This window comes from Neoarius graeffei, chromosome 28 (genome assembly GCF_027579695.1).
Source record: "Neoarius graeffei isolate fNeoGra1 chromosome 28, fNeoGra1.pri, whole genome shotgun sequence".
Taxonomy (NCBI): domain Eukaryota; kingdom Metazoa; phylum Chordata; class Actinopteri; order Siluriformes; family Ariidae; genus Neoarius; species Neoarius graeffei.
The window spans coordinates 42,083,144-42,094,684 of NC_083596.1; the positions used below are offsets into that span (position 1 = coordinate 42,083,144).

An 11,541-nucleotide genomic window follows, 5' to 3' on the forward strand; every position below is an offset into this window, starting at 1 on the left:
GCCGGGAGCGGAAGCAAAAGCGAGGCTGCAGAGCCGGCCTGTTGACTAAGCTCAGAAAACAGCCACTCAAATCTCCACTGCTAAGCCTCTACCTCTCCAACGCCAGGTAAACAAGACGGACAATCTGGAATTACAGCTGGAATTACCTTATTCTATTCTATAATCGGCTGATCAGTGCTATACTCAATACTTAAGTGACTTACCCATCCAGTGAGGATCATTTTCTTGTTTACAAGATGCCACATCTGAGTCGCTGACAAATCCTGAATTTCTGTAAAGATAACTGTCCAGAGATTTATAAGCACGCACCAGTGCTTCACCACTGAACAGCGAGGGAAAGTTGATGAGGTAATTATACACGTCCGGGTATTCCACCTCTGGCAGTTCCATATCCACTGACACGGTCGTGAAAACTACGTCCGGAAAGCCATGTAGATCGTTTATTTTAGACATATATCTAGTTATCTGTTCATTAGAAAAATGAGCCGTGTAGTCCGTCGGTTGAAATTGATCCATTCTGTACACGAGTGCAGCAGTATTCAGCTGTGCTGTTGACCGACAAGATGGCGGCTGTGTACTTTCCGGTCACGTGACTGCAAGATCTCTATTCATGATATTTACTGGAATATCTAGTTTTGCTAACAAGCTAGCATCAAAACAAGACTGCACGTAAAAAATTTTAAGTTCAATGATCATTTTATTTAACGTCTACAAAAATAATTTACCACCAAAAAGGAAAGTAAATTTAAAGTTGAGTAAATTTAAATTGTTATATATTAAAAAAAAAGAAGATACGGATGATACCTGCAATGTTTCTTTAATATGACATAATTATCCCAATACTGATACTATGCACTTACTTTTGTCATTGTGGAACATCCACAAAACATGTTACAACCACTAAAAACAGTCACTCTCTCTTTTTTTTTCTCTTGAAGTTAATAAGACGACAAAAACGCAGCTTGTTCGGTCACAGAGAAACAGCGACGCCCTCTATCCTGAAGACTTTCCCACAGTAGAAAACGCCCTAACTTTTACAAAGCGCTGGCACCAGAGACTCCTTCCATAAATATTAAATAAACATTTCATTACAGAAAACATCACAATATCTCGTCCATTTATCAGTAGTCTCAGTGGAGTGGAGTGTCCTAGCCTAGTAAACTAGACCCACCCGCCTAGCGGCCAAAAATATTTTTGCCTAGCGAGTGGGTCTAGCCTCGCACCATATAAACAAACACCCTGGGCATCAAATCGTGCCCGCCAATCACAACGCAAGGTTTTTGTTTGGATTCTTTGGGCGGGCTTTTGCAGGAGTGACGACAAAGCTGCGCGACGCTGGAGAAAGCACAGCAGGAAAGATGGCTACGGCTAGTGAACAGCGCGCGTTTGACTCCGCTTTGGAATCAGTTTTAGAAGAATTAGACTTGGAGTTTTCGTTGAAACATGAGCAGGAAGAGGCTCTCCGCTCATTCCTTTTCAAGAAGGACGTTTTCGCTGTTTTGCCGACCGGCTATGGCAAAAGTCTGATCTACCAGCTAGCTCCGCTCGTAGCCAAAAGGATGGGGCTAGTTTGTGCAGTACGAAGAATTAATAAACAGCTTTGAAACATTACTTTTTGATTGTTTCTTATTTTCCCGTTATTTTAAATTTAAGGGAAATTATTTCACCAAACACCACTAAATAAAAACTCTCAAACAGTTTAAGCAAACCCTTGAAAAACACTTGGAAAAAAAAATGAGTGTATGTGGTACAGACTCCAAACTTGTGGTCATTATCTCCAAACTTCTTAATATCTAGAACCTGTTTATTAATTAATACGCATTTTGAAAAATTATTTATTTCAAGGCCTCCCCCACTGCTTTCTGTCGCTCTGACTACGTCACAGTCGCTGTTGCGCTGATTGGTCAGAGCGTTGGCCTATACGCACAGAGACAGTTTGAAAGACAGCGGTTTGTTCCTCCTACCCCCTTCGGAAATGTCTACGGATCGAGGCCAGACTAAATATTCACATTTAGTCTGGCTTGCCAGGCTAGGAGTGTCCATCATACAAATTCCAACGAAGAAGTCATTATAAAAAAAAAAAGATAACACACTAGGACAAGCGCATGAATATAAACTTGTGATCTGAATTACAAACGACCGTCCTTGAGTGATGCTTCTTGGAGTGTCCGAGTTGTTTTTTATACAAAATAAAAAGTGGAAAACCTTTTTGTCCCATAGGATGTAATGCAGTTGTGTCAGTTGGGATGGGATATACACTGATCTGCCATAATATTAAAACCTCCTGCCTAGTAACGAATATGTCCCACTTGTGCCACCAAAACAGCTCTGACCCGTCAAGGCATGGACGCCACAAGACCTCTGAAAGTGTGCTGTGGTACCGGTATCTGGCACCAAGATGTCAGCAGCAGATCCTTCGAGTAATGCAAGTTACGAGATCGAGTCTCCATGGTTCGGACTTGTTTATCCGGCACATCCCACAGACGCTGGATTGAACGGAGATCTGGGGAATTTGTAGGCCAAGTTCCTTCGACTCTGTTGCAGACAAAGTACACCCCTTCATGACAATGGTATTCCCTAATGGCATTGGCCTCTTTCAGCATTATAATATCCCCTTCCATACTGCAAAAATTGTTCAGGCATGGTTTGAGGAACATGAAAATATTCAGGGAGGTGGTACGTATCAAAGTAACAACCACATGAAAGCCAGGACACAAGGTTTCCAAGCAGAACATTGCCAAGAGCATCACACTCCCTCCGCCGGCTTGCCTTCTTTTCACAGTGCATCCTGGTATCATCTCTTTCCCAGGTATACGATACACATGCACCCAGTTGTCCACACAATGTAGGCCAGAGCAGACCACTTTCTTCCATTGTCCAGTTCTGATGCTCACATGCCCACTGGAGTTAATGTTTTGGAATGGCCAAGTCAAAGTCCTGACCTTAATCCAATCGAAATGTTGTGGAGGGACCTGAAGCGAGCAGTTCATGTGAGGAAACCCACCAACATCCCAGAGTTGAAGCTGTTCTGTACGGAGGAACGGGCTAAAATTCCTCCAAGCCGGTGTGCAGGACTGATCAACAGTTACCGGAAACATTTAGTTGCAGTTATTGCTCACATCAGATACTGAAAGCAAAGGTTCACATACTTTTGCCACTCACACATATGTAATATTGGATCATTTTCCTCAATTAATAAATGACCAAGTATAATATTTTTGTCTCATTTGTTTAACTGGGTTCTCTTTATCTACTTTTAGGACTTGTGTGAAAACCTGATGTTGTTTTAGGTCATATTTATGCAGAAATATAGAAAATTCTAAAGGGTTCACAAACTTTCAAGCACCACTGTATGTGTTCTGACACCTTTCTATCATAGCCGGCTTTAACATTTCCAGCAATTTGCGTTACAGTAACTCTTCTGTGGGATCGGACCAGATGGGCTAGTCTTCGCGCCTATGTGCATCAATGTCCCTGGTTCACCGGTTGTCCTTCCTTGGAGCACTTTTGGTGGGTACTTACCACTGCGTACCAGGAACACCCCACAAGACCTGCCGTTTTGGAGATACTCTGACCCAGTTGTCTTGCCATCACAATTTGTCCCTTGTCAAAGTAACTCAAATCCTTTTGACCACTTTTGCAAGGGCTACGTAGCCGGAGACCATGACCACTTTTGGTGGGTACTAACCACTGCATACCAGGAACACCCCACAAGACCTGGCATTTTGGAGATACTCTGATCCAGTTGTCTTGCCATCACAATTTGTCCCTTGTCAAAGTAACTCAAATCCTTTTGACCACTTTTGCAAGGGCTACGTAGCCGGAGACCATGACCACTTTTGGTGGGTACTAACCACTGCATACCAGGAACACCCCACAAGACCTGGCATTTTGGAGACACTCTGACCCAGTTGTCTTGCCATCACAATTTGTCCCTTGTCAAAGTAACTCAAATCCTTTTGACCACTTTTGCAAGGGCTACGTAGCCGGAGACCATGACCACTTTTGGTGGGTACTAACCACTGCATACCAGGAACACCCCACAAGACCTGGCATTTTGGAGATACTCTGATCCAGTTGTCTTGCCATCACAATTTGTCCCTTGTCAAAGTAACTCAAATCCTTTTGACCACTTTTGCAAGGGCTACGTAACCGGAGACCATGACCACTTTTGGTGGGTACTAACCACTGCATACCAGGAACACCCCACAAGACCTGGCATTTTGGAGACACTCTGACCCAGTTGTCTTGCCATCACAATTTGTCCCTTGTCAAAGTAACTCAAATCCTTTTGACCACTTTTGCAAGGGCTACGTAGCCGGAGACCATGACCACTTTTGGTGGGTACTAACCACTGCATACCAAGAACACCCCACAAGACCTGGCATTTTGGAGATACTCTGACCCAGTTGTCTTGCCATCACAATTTGTCCCTTGTCAACTTCTACAGGTGCACAGTGGAGAGTGTCCTGACAAATTCCATCACCGTGTGGCATGGGAACTGCACAACTCAGGACAGAAAGGCTCTCCAGCGTGTCATTAAAATGGCACAGTTCATCTGTGGAGCTGTCCTCCCCCCACTACAGGACATTTACCACACCCGGGTCACAAAAAGGGCACAGAGCATCATCAGGGACCAAACACACCCACAACACAGACTATTCACGCTCCTACCATCTGGCAGACGCTACAGGAGTGTGAAAGCAAGGACTACTAGACTAACAAACAGTTTTTACCCCCAGGCCATCAGGCTTTTGAACCACGGATTATAATCACCATCTACCTCTAGATTTCCATCAGGCTTTGAACCACGGATTATATTAGCAATTTTGCACAAGACATTGCACAGTATATCTACCTCTATGTTTGCACATTGTTTGTTTGCCTCTCCTTTTTTTTTTAAATGTTATCTTCATTTTTCATTCTACTTTTATATTTTGCATTCCATATGCACTTTATATTTTATATTTCATATTGTATATTTCTTTTTATATTGGTAAGCATAGTTTGGTCGGGCAGTTGCAAAATAAGAATTTCATTACCCAATAATAAACCGCTGTGTCTGTTATTATGTATATGACAAATAAACATCTTGAATCTTGTCAAAGTAACTCAAATCCTTTTGACAAGTGAGCGGCACGGTGGTGTTGTGGTTAGCGCTGTTGCCTCACAGCAAGAAGGTCCGGGTTCGAGCCCCGTGGCCGGCGAGGGCCTTTCTGTGCGGAGTTTGCATGTTCTCCCCGTGTCCGCGTGGGTTTCCTCCGGGTGCTCCGGTTTCCCCCACAGTCCAAAGACATGCAGGTTAGGTTAACTGGTGACTCTAAGCCCATGTTTACATTAGACCGTATCAGCGGATCATCAGATTAAAAAAAATGTGGTGATAACGTTATTTTTGGTGAATGTATGGCAATATGTGTCATATTTAGCAACTAACACAAAGCTTACAGCCTTGTATTTAAAAGCACTATGGAAGTCGTGGATTCTGAATTGTCATAAAAAAAAAAAAAGTCACTTCATTTGTTTCAGGGTCCGCAAGCTAAAAATCACATTTAACACTTATTATCTTCAATATCAAAAGGCTTGACTAAATAAACTTGGTTGTTTATTGTAGCCCTGTGATAGCTCTATTTCCCATGCAAAAAAAATGTGGTGATAACGTTATTTTTGGTGAATGTACGGCAATATGTGTCATATTTAACAAAATTACTCGTGTCATTTAGAAAAAGTGCTTTTTTGACCACAGGTAGCTCCAAAAGGGATGCACTTACATCATTCTTTATACCATAAAACACATATTTGGTTCCATATCATTGGAAACATAGTTAAGTTTTAATGTTGAATGCCAGGAAGTTTTCAGACTATTTTGATCAAATTAGTATGGAATTGTGTCAAAAAAAAAGTCCTCTCCGAGACAGCTAATTTTTCAATATAAAATAACATATCTAAAATGATTTTCATCCTAAAATGTGGTCAAGATATTGGGACATACACTACCGTTCAAAAGTTTGGGGTCACTTTGAAATGTCCTTATTTTTGAAAGAAAAGCACTGTTCTTTTCAATGAAGATCACTTTAAACTAATCAGAAATCCACTCTATACATTGCTAATGTAATAAATGACTATTCTAGCTAAATTCTACTAAGGTGGGGTTTACATTAGACCGTATCAGCGGATCATCAGATTAACGTTTTTAAAACAATTAGCGTGCACACAGCAACGCCAATACACGATTCACGTGCACACAGCAACACCAATACACGGATACGCTCGGCTCCGCAGGCATCCTGCGCTCCAAATCACTCCGCCCTGAACAGCGAGTGCCCTCTGGAGGGTGCGCACTCCGGCCCTGCGCAGCTCACAGAGCGCGCGAGTGAAGCACACGAGCAGTGATTCGGGACTGAGCCGCTGTGTGTGTGATCCCAGTGCATATCACTTACCACTTGCAAGTGGAAGGATGGCAAGCCTAAAGACAATCATAACTACACAATGGGCAGTATTTGCATCAGTATTTGCAGTATTTTCATACTTTTATACTCTTTAATGAAAGGTGATACAAGGCGGAAGTCCGCGCCGTTTTTCAGCAGTCGCGTCACATGACCAACGCCAGCGAATCAGGAAGGTGGATGTCACAGTGACGTTGTCCAATGACGACGCCAGCTAGAGCTCAGCACAGCGTATTCGCGTATTCTCAATGTTTACACAGCACCGGACCAGACACGATCTGGATTGAATACGTGGACCCTGGCGGATTCCCGTTTCCAGGCGTTTTAATGTAAACGAACAGTGCATCCGCGAAGAAAACGAGACAGATACGGTCTAATGTAAACTTGGCCTAAATGTCTGGTTTTTGGTGCAATATCTCCATAGGTAACTTTTTAAGATTCTAGCTGACTTAAATATAGATGGAAAAGACCTCAGAATCCTGCGTAATCTTTATTGGGAACAAGAAGCAGCGATCAGATTAGACAGTGAAGTCAGTAAATTTGAACCAATATGCAGAGGAGTGAGACTAGGCTGTGTATTGTCACCCGACCTGTTTAACATCTACAGCGAAATGATCCTTCGAAATATCTGTGATCATGACGGGCTGAAAGTAGGGGGCTGGAACATCAATAACCTAAGATACGCAGATGATACAGTACTCATCGCAGATTCTGAAGACCAGCTGCAAAAAATCCTCAACAAAGCATCAGAAGAAAGTGAGATAAAAGGGCTAGAACTGAATGCAAAGAAAACAGAATGCATGGTGATCTCCAAAAAAGAGCAAAAGCCCACATGCAACATCAACTGCAAAGGAGAAAAAAAATCAAAGAAGTAACTAAATTTAAATATCTCGGCTTCAGGATAACATCAGATGCAAAATTGCAGTACTGAGATTAAAAGACGCATAGCAATGGCGAAAGATACCTTTGGTAAAATGAGCTCCATACTCAAAAACAGAAATATCACAACAGACACGAAACTAAGGACACTAAAATCGTATGTATGGTCAGTCCTCCTATATGGTTGCGAATGCTGGACAATTACGAATGACTTAAAGAAGTTGTTGGAGGCAACAGAGATGTGGTTCCTCAGACGAATGCTGAGAATATCTTGGGAAAAGAGAGACAAATGAAGAAGTGCTACAGCTGGCAGGAACAAAACGTTCACTTATTAAGACAATCAGAAAACGACAACTGGATTTCTTTGGCCACATCAACAGAAAAGACGGCCTAGAAAAACTTGTGTTAAGTGGTAAAATTGAAGGAAAGCGAGGAAGACAGAGAATGACATATACAAATAGCCTTAACACCTTTGCCACCAACAGTTCACTGACCAATAATGATCTTATCCACCTTACTGGCAACAGAACTGACTGGCAGACCATGATCGTCGATGCCTGTGCCAGGCCTGACACATGAAGAAGAAGAAGAAGAAGAAGAAGAATCTCCATAGGTGTATAGAGGCCCATTTCCAGCAACTCTCACTCCAGTGTTCTAATGGTACAATGTGTTTGCTCATTGCCTCAGAAGGCTAATGGATGATTAGAAAACCCTTGTACAATCATGTTAGCACAGCTGAAAACAGTTGAGCTCTTTAGAGAAGCTATAAAACTGACCTTCCTTTGAGCAGACTGAGTTTCTGGAGCATCACATTAATTTGTGGGGTCGATTAAATGCTCAAAATGGCCAGAAAAATGTCTTGACTATATTTTCTATTCATTTTACAACTTATGGTGGGAAATAAAAGTGTGACTTTTCATGGAAAACACAAAATTTGTCTGGGTGACCCCAAACTTTTGAACGGTAGTGTAAATATTAGAGACAACTAACACAAAGCTTACAGCCTTATATTTAAAAGCACTATGGAAGTCGTGGATTCTGAATTGTCATAAAAAAAAAAGTCACTTCATTTGTTTCAGGGTACGCAAGCTAAAAATCACATTTAACACTTATTATCTTCAATATCAAAAGGCTTGCCTAAATAAACTTGGTTGTTTATTGTAGCCCTGTGATAGCTCTATTTACCATGCAAAAAAAAAATTGGTGATAACGTTATTTTTGGTGAATGTATGGCAATATATGTCATATTTAACAAAATTACTCGTGTCATTTAGAAAAAGTGCTTTTTTGACCACAGGTAGCTCCAAAAGGGATGCACTTACATCATTCTTTATACCATAAAACACATATTTGGTTCCATATCATTGGAAACATAGTTAAGTTTTAATGTTGAATGCCAGGAAGTTTTCAGACTATTTTGATCAAATTAGTATGGAATTGTGTCAAAAAAAAGTCCTCTCCGAGACAGCTAATTTTTCAAAAAAAGAATAACATATCTAAAATGATTATTTTCATCCTAAAATGTGGTCAAGATATTGGGACATACACTACCGTTCAAAAGTTTGGGGTCACTTTGAAATGTCCTTATTTTTGAAAGAAAAGCACTGTTCTTTTCAATGAAGATCACTTTAAACTAATCAGAAATCCACTCTATACATTGCTAATGTGGTAAATGACTATTCTAGCTGCAAACGTCTGGCTTTTGGTGCAATATCTCCATAGGTGTATAGAGGCCCATTTCCAGCAACTCTCACTCCAGTGTTCTAATGGTACAATGTGTTTGCTCATTGCCTCAGAAGGCTAATGGATGATTAGAAAACCCTTGTACAATCATGTTAGCACAGCTGAAAACAGTTGAGCTCTTTAGAGAAGCTATAAAACTGACCTTCCTTGGAGCAGATTGAGTTTCTGGAGCATCACATTAATTTGTGGGGTCGATTAAATGCTCAAAATGGCCAGAAAAATGTCTCGACTATATTTTCTATTCATTTTACAACTTATGGTGGGAAATAAAAGTGCGACTTTTCATGGAAAACACAAAATTTGTCTGGGTGACCCCAAACTTTTGAACGGTAGTGTAAATATTAGAGACAACTAACACAAAGCTTACAGCCTTATATTTAAAAGCACTATGGAAGTCGTGGATTCTGAATTGTCAAAAAAAAAAGTCATTTGTTTCAGGGTACACAAGCTAAAAATCACATTTAACACTTATTATCTTCAATATCAAAAGGCTTGACTAAATAAACTTGGTTGTTTATTGTAGCCCTGTGATAGCTCTATTTACCATGCAAAAAAAAAAAAAAAAATGTGGTAATAACGTTATTTTTGGTGAATGTACGCCAATATGTGTCATATTGAGCAAAATTACTCGTGTCATTTAGAAAAAGTGCTTTTTTGACCACAGGTAGCTCCAAAAGGGATGCACTTACATCATTCTTTATACCATAAAACACATATTTGGTTCCATATCATTGGAAACATAGTTACGTTTTAATGTTGAATGCCAGGAAGTTTTCAGACTATTTTGATCAAATTAGTATGGAATTGTGTCAAAAAAAAATTTCCTCTCCGAGACAGCTAATTTTTCAATATAGAATAACATATCTAAAATGATTATTTTCATCCTAAATGTGGTCAAGATATTGGGACATAAATATTAGAGACAACTAACACAAAGCTTACAGCCTTATATTTAAAAGCACTATGGAAGTCGTGGATTCTGAATTGTCAAAAAAAAAAAGTCACTTAATTTGTTTCAGGGTACGCAAGCTAAAAATCACATTTAACACTTATTATCTTCAATATCAAAAGGCTTAACTAAATAAACTTGGTTGTTTATTGTAGCCCTGTGATAGCTCTATTTACCATGCAAAAAAAATGTGGTGATAATGTTATTTTTGGTGAATGTATGGCAATATGTGTCATATTTAGCAAAATTACTCGTGTCATTTAGAAAAAGTGCTTTTTTGACCACAGGTAGCTCCAAAAGGGATGCACTTACATCATTCTTTATACCATAAAACACATATTTGGTTCCATATCATTGGAAACACAGTCGAGTTTTAATGTTGAATGCCAGGAAGTTTTCAGACTATTTTGATCAAATTAGTATGGAATTGTGTCAAAAAACAGTCCTCTCCGAGACAGCTAATTTTTCAATATAAAATAACATATCTAAAATGTTTATTTTCATCCTAAAATGTGCTTTATATTTAAAAGCACTATGGAAGGACTGGATTCTGAATTGTCCAAAAAAAAAAAAAAAAACCAAAGACCTGAAATCTGTTCTTTAACTTGTCCTTCACTTAAAAACTGTTACAAGAACCAGTTTGAATTTTGCGACACAAACTTTGTCCCCTGACAGAGCAGGAGCCTGTTAGCCAGCACTCATTATAATAACGTGCATTTGACATTGTAAACATAACATGACCTTCTCAGTTCACGGCATATTTTTAATATCCGGGTCATTTTCGAGCGTCAAATCTCTCCAGCCCACCACAACGGATTCTTGAATGGTGAAATCTTGCTTTGTTTGTTGTTTTTTGAAACCCAAACACACATCTCTTCAACCAGCAACAATAGAAAGTGTTCAGTTTTACAGCAAGTTGCTAACAGCGAGGGGAAAAACCCCGTGTTGCCCGAGCAGAGTCCAAACCAGCCCGACAAGCTGAAAATACCCGTCATTAAACACCGCACAAGTCGCATGAACAGGTTTAAAACAGTCTAGAAAAGGCGTTTTTTGTGTGTGTGCCTTCTTCTGGTTAGCATGTCGAGCTAATGTGTGCTAACAGTTGCAGGGCTAGCTAGCCGCCCTCCTCCCCCTGGGAGAATTATAATCTGTAATTTCAGCCATAAAGTCACGTGCTCGAGAAATGTGTTGTTATTACGTAGTTATAAGCCGTCAGAATACGATTCAGAAAACCGGATTATTTTTGAGCAGTTGTGGGTTGTATTTACCTCGTCAATCCCAGTTTTTGGTTTTTTTTTTTTATTCTCGGTGTTTAATAATCCAACAGTGCAGGGCGGAATTCCAGTCTAAAGCAACACCACAGTGACTTTACAAAACCGCATAATCTGGAGCAGGAGACGCTTCGTTTCCGGACGCTTTCGCTGAGATTACAGTCAGATTTGCTCCGTTTATTCGTCCTTTTTCTTGTCTTTAACGCAGGGACAGTGTCCCCTTTCCCCCTTTTCTTTGTTCTGTAATCCAGTAAAA

The 11,541-nt window shown here is 40.3% G+C and overlaps 1 protein-coding gene across 5 annotated transcripts in view; it reads right to left on the reverse strand.

The window, feature by feature from the left end:
• The window catches only part of gtf2ird1 (GTF2I repeat domain containing 1), a 66,942-nt gene extending 55,401 nt beyond the window's left edge, over positions 1–11,541 (reverse strand). For all 5 annotated transcript variants that reach the window (XM_060912488.1, XM_060912487.1, XM_060912485.1 and 2 more), the window contains exon 1: positions 11,283–11,541. The gene's annotated coding sequence lies outside the window, so the exon portion shown is untranslated. The remainder of the gene's footprint in view (positions 1–11,282) is intronic.